Source organism: Sinocyclocheilus anshuiensis, unplaced genomic scaffold (genome assembly GCF_001515605.1).
Source record: "Sinocyclocheilus anshuiensis isolate Anshui unplaced genomic scaffold, SAMN03320099.WGS_v1.1 scaffold523, whole genome shotgun sequence".
NCBI classification, from domain to species: Eukaryota; Metazoa; Chordata; class Actinopteri; order Cypriniformes; family Cyprinidae; genus Sinocyclocheilus; species Sinocyclocheilus anshuiensis.
This window is the reverse complement of record NW_015552561.1, coordinates 92897-98896: the sequence shown is the minus strand read 5'-3', so window position 1 is coordinate 98896 and position 6000 is coordinate 92897. Positions and strand designations below refer to the sequence as shown.

At 38.1% G+C, this 6000-nt stretch overlaps 1 protein-coding gene across 2 annotated transcripts in view; it reads left to right on the top strand.

Moving 5' to 3' along the window:
- The window catches only part of LOC107664711 (disks large-associated protein 3-like), a 74275-nt gene that overhangs the window by 3884 nt on the left and 64391 nt on the right, over positions 1-6000 (top strand). Inside the window, exon 1 of one of the 2 annotated variants that reach the window (XM_016455360.1) lies at positions 5586-5649. The exons of the other annotated variant lie outside the window; for it this stretch is intronic. The gene's annotated coding sequence lies outside the window, so the exon portion shown is untranslated. Of the gene's footprint in view, positions 1-5585; positions 5650-6000 lie in introns of those variants that run through there. 2 annotated transcript variants of the gene reach the window in all.

Sequence of the window (6000 nt, the reverse complement as noted above, 5' to 3'; positions counted from 1 at the left end):
CAGGAGCCCTTCCTGGGCTGAACTGGGGATCAGGGTAGCGCTTACATGGTGCTGGCACTGGAGGGTGCTCTGGAGGAGCAGGCACAGCAAAGCTCTTTCGAGGAGCTGGCACTGGAGTGAGTTTTGAGACTGGAGCGAGCTCTGGGGCTGGAGCAGACACTGGAGCGAGCTCTGGGGCTGGAACCGACACTGGGGCCTCATGAACGCATGCATGGCTTGCCATATTAATGTTCGTTGGGCTTGCCATATTAACGGCCGGTGAACTAGAGTAGGCCGCGGACGGCGGGCTGGTTCTGGCTCGGGGCAGGACGCTCTCCAGACACCGGAGGATTCCTTCCCTACAGCTCAGTCCCGTGGTGTCTGGGAGGTCCACGGGGAGATGGTAGTTGGCCCCGAGCCAGAACAGATAATTAATGGTGGCGTCATCGAGGGCCGTAGCCATGGCGAGCCTGCAGAACTCCCAGGAATACTCGACTTTTCAAAAAGCGGAAAAAACAAACACGAGGAAAAGTCGCAGCTCACTTTTTGTGTGGGTCTGGAATTCTGTCACGGGTTGCTACTGTGAGGAGCACGGAGCGAGGAACGAGGAGACAAGGAGTACAAAACAAAGGAGTTCAATTCTTTTTTTCAGGGAATCACACGTAGCACAAGGAGTTGACAAACAATTCCAGACAAGGGAGAACAGAACGGGCTAGAACTAAATAGGGCAGATAACGAGGGGCAGACAGGTGATGGGGATAACTAACAACAAGGAACAGGTGATACTAATAATGGGAAAAGGAACTGGAAGGACCAAATAAGGACAACAGGAACTAAACGGGAACATACACGTGGCAAGTTCATGATTTGTAAACTAAGAAATGTAGATGTTTTGCAACACATAACTAGTCCCATATGGCTAGTAAACTTGCTTGGTAGCTCACCTGGTACAGCATTGCACTTGTGATGCAGAATGCTCTGGTACAAGTCCTGTGAAACATGAGTTACAATAAAAGAGCTCAAAGACATCTAGAAGCTAAAATGCCATGGTTGCTTCAACAAATGTATTTTTATCTCGTGTTTGCTTTTGTTACACAACTGGTAAGGTTTAGGTTATGGTTTAGTGTGAATGGCACATTATTTTCAAATGTAATAGAACATTAACCGTTTAAAGACAATCACCGAACATTTAATTCCCAAACTGCTGTGATATGTACAACAACCAACATAATCAAATACTGACAGGTTCACTTTCATCTGTTTCGGATAAAACTTAATGCGTTTTAAGCGCCACTCCTTGAACTTTTCACTTTGAAAGTGTTGTAAAACGTGCAAGAATTTGACAAAATTTTATCCACAGGCACGTTTTCCAGTTAGCCTGGGTTGATAATAACATTTGGTCAGGCTATGAAGCCATTTTCCATGGCAGGAAGTCAGGCAAGTGCTTTCCTTGAGTCACTTTCTCGCACACACTCTCTCCAGTTTTTCTCCAATGAAAGCTTTCTCCATAAGAGCTCTTCATCAGTTTCAATGCTGTTGATACGCGGCATCTCAATGGAAAGGCATCTTACACAGAGACTGTGTGATTTTTGCAGATCTCTGGGTCATTCAGACTTACAAACAGATCGAAGGATCAGGTTTGCTTGAAGTTTTTGCTGTCATCATCCTCTCTTTCAAAGCTATGATGATGTTAGACTGTGCAGTTGTTATAACTACAGTTCTGTGTGTCCTTTCATGTGTCCATGTATATATCCTGTCATTTGTTGGTTTTTGTAATAGGTTACTTCATGTTCTTTGTCTTTTGTAGCGGATAGAAACTGTCCTCTGCTTGACCTGCAATAAGTAAATGACTCTCATTAGAATCATAATGCTATGGGTTCATTACAGAGAGCGTGCTCTGTACCTCACGCTGTCATTCTCATTGAACTGCATGTTGTGGTGACCAGGCCTGAGGGATGCAGGTAGATCTTTCACTTCAAGCAGAGGAGGACATGCTTATGTCTTGTTCGTTAAAATCTGGTCCACTCTGTTAAAAAGAATCAGCTAATATTAGCTTGAATTTTTATGCTGTTCAAGGCTGGTTTATGATGTATAGGTTCTGATCTTGAATTCAGCTAGCTATCTTTGTGTTGCGACTCTAGTTTCTTAACCACAAATGGTCTGTTTGTTTGTTTGTTTCCCCCCATGAGCTCAAAGATCAATTGAAACACTTTGCAGCTGGCTTTTAGAAAGAAATTCATCTATGAAGTTCAGTCTGTGCTATAATGGTCACTTAACACCAGCACTCTGTTTAACAACAGCTTTATAAATATGCAACTGCTTCTGCAAGAATATCAGCTTTCGATGCATTTTCCCCCCAAAATTTGACCTCTAAATACAAACAAACTGGCACTATGTTAACTGTTCATATTAATAAACAATTAAGGTCATCTTGGTTTTTGTCTACTGACTATTCTAACATTGGGATAATAATCCTACTTAATGATAATAATAAATTATAATTTCTTTAATAAAACATATTGTGTATTTTTATGTAACACACACACCAACTTTATAGATTAATAATAAATAACATTAATAAACAATAAACCAATAATAAAATAATAATAATAATATTTACTCACTGTAGTGCTGTAGCAGCTTGTAAAAGTCACTTAGTATATGTAGTAAAAAAAAAAAAAAGAGTATAATCCAGCAACCAGCTCTCCTCGGGTTGTAAATACATCTGAAAGCAAGTTGCTGTTCTTTTGAAATGCTGTTATGAATTCAAAGCATTGTACGCTGTGTAGCTGTTTGATATTGAAATGTTTAAACCAAGAGCAATAAGCCTACGAGTCTCCTAATATATGAGGAACAACATGAAAATTGCTGATCCATCACTGCTGTCTATGTGAGGCATAAAGATAAACAACTCCCTCCCTCACTCCCTCTATCTCTTTCTTTCTATCTTTCTGTTCTGAATCCAGCTTATTTGCCATTTAATTACTTATGTCCTTCCCAAAGTTTCAAACATCCAAGTCAGTATAAGATCAACTGCACAAATTAATAATATATTATCAACCAGACTGCAATTATAGGATCTTGCGTTTGCATGCTGAGAAAATAAAGCTGTTAGACATGAAAGAGTTAAAAAGTATTAAAGTTGTCAAAACATGCTCTGTGAATTTCATTTATCTGCCCATTTTCTCCACTCACACACTCGTGGTGCCATTGCACTTATGAAAGAAAGTCATTATATTTAGATTGTTATGTTTCATACATTATGAATATTTCAAACTTTCCAGAAACTTTTCTCTTTGTTGCACTGTAGGTGTGATTTTTTTTATTTCCTATGCTCCACCATACTCCAGTACAGAACTGAATGTGTGTGTGTGTGTGTGTGTTTATGCGCGTGCTCCAAAATTAATCGTAAATTGGTCCTTTCCATTTGTTATTGCTGTACTGTGTTCTTTGTAACATTAATAATCTTAGCGGTGTCTTATGTTTGTTTGTTGTGGTTAATCCAATTACTGACTGCTGGCACCTCAGAGGATTAAACCGAACAAGTAAATTATGAAGATAGTCAAAGCATGAGCTGTGAAGTGCTACAGTATTAGCTTCAGAAACATTCTAGTTTAGTCTTTCTACTGGTCCAGGGCATGCAAGTTGAAGGTGATACCCAAGTTAATATCAAACAGCTTCAGGATAATATTGTGCAATATTATTGCAATTGTTTTCTATTTAAAATGCAATTAATTCCTGTGATGGCAAAGCTGAATTTTCAGCAGTCACATCATCCTTCAGAAATCATTATGCTGATTTGGTGCTTATGAAACATTTCTTATGATCAATTTTGTAAACCAATACCATGTACCCATGATCCATTTTTTCAGGATTCTTTGATGAATAGAATGCTCAAATGAACAGATTTTATTTGAAATAGAAATCTTTTGTACGTCTTTACTGTAATTGTGTATCGGTTTTAATAGTCCTTCCTGAATAATAGTATTCATTTCTTTAAAAAATAAACAGACTTTTGAAATGTAATGTATTGCCAAAGCATAATTTAATGACCCTGAACTTTTAATGAACATTTAATGAATTTTTAATTCAATAAACAGAGTCCTAACACACGTAATTCAGTGTTTCACCTCATCTCCGTGAGGATCCTGAGTCATCCACAGAAAACCACAGGTTCACTGAGAATTTTAATGAGTTCATGATGTAGGTGAACCACTCATAGGCTAATGAGAGAAGTTGCCTCTGTAATTGCTCTTCCTCTTAAGACTTCTGATGTTGCATTACATACAGGAGGCATGATGGATTGCCGCAGATGTTCAGTGCCTTGGTTAACTGAGTTCCTGGTGGTTTTATAGTGTTCATTTGTTTTTGTTAGTTTGTTGCCTACTAGAAATTGAGCAAAGGTGGATGCGTGTTGTCATCCTTCCTCCTGCCTGAAGGGATCAGGCTAAGCAGAGTGTGGGGATAATCTAGAGATTGAGTGGAATCCAGAAATGGCAAATAGCCATGACAGACGAACCAGCCAAGTGAATGCAAGGAACAGGGATTCTAAATGAGTTGCCAACACTAAAGTCTTTACAAAGACAAAAGGTATTTATAAAGTGACTAATTACATGACTTTGAATGCAGGTGTGTGGTAACTATGGTGACGATGATTAAAGTCTAGTGACGATGCCCCATACTGACTGATCTCTTAGGCTTCAATGTATAACATTGAAGCAAAGATCATGTGAGATGTGATGCATCACCTTGGTTACCTTACAAAATAGTGAAAAAGAGAATGCGGTGGATGGTTCCCAAGACAACTGGGGACAAATGTCATAAATATATGATGCATTATGGTTGCATATAATTATATTTTCTTTCTAATATCTGAAAACAGCCAGAAGTAATGCAAGACTGGGCACTGGACAGCGAGACATGTTGCTTTTGCTGTTGATTAGATAATACTTGCATTGCACTGTTAGAATAATTTTAGCAGTGAATTATTGGGAACTCTACTGAAATTCCATTTCTTACGTGCTTGTCATTCAGTCTTTGGCAAATATTCATTAGCCTCTAGGTTCTGCATTCAATGACAATATTAAATCAAATTATTTATTAGCATTGCAAACACCAGTCACGTCATACAAAAATAGATGTGCCATATAAATTACTGAAGCTGAAGCAGTTAATTAGCTAAAGAAGTTAATTATCTAAATAGTTTTCATTTAAATTAAGGTGTTATGCATTAATTGCATGCACTAAAAGGATGAAAAGTTTGATAGAGTTGATGAGCTAATGTTCCTGGCTGTAATGTGGGGTTTGGTGTTTGGGTTTTGTTTCATGTTTGTGTTTTCCATGTCTTTTATTTTGTAATTGTTTCATGCTGTCAGTGTCCTGCTTCCCTTGCCCTCATGTATCTCTGCCTTGTGTATGTGTCATGTTCTGATTGGTAGTCTTAGTCATGTGTCTTGTTTCCCATTGGTTTGTTCTTGTCATGTGACCCTCTTGTTTGCTATAGTCAAGTCAAGTCTGTTCATGTCAAGTCAAGTCTGTTCATGTCAAGTCAAGTCACGGATTATTGTTTGGATCACACTGTAAATAAACTGCACTTAGGTTCTCACTTCAACTCGCCTTCAGTGGACTGATTCGTTACACTGGCTCACCCTGAGCTGCACAGGTCAGCAGGTAAGAGAGAGAAAAAGTGACAAATTAGCTATTTATTCACTGTAGTGCTGTGTAGCCATGTCATGATTAATATTGTGTCCAATTGACTACAGTAACAATTTAATGTATATTAATTCATAGTATTAATATTCATATTATTATTATTATTATTATTACTACAACAACAACAACAATAATGAGAAATTAGAGAGATAGGTGAAAATTATAATTAAAAACCCAATTGTGGCACAATAAGAAACCTTAAAAACAATGTGTGGTATGGCTGATACAGAAGCAAGGCACAGTTTCAAATGTGCTATTTACTGTATATTTATAAAAATTGTTAATAAGACACACTGCCCAAACTGCAGT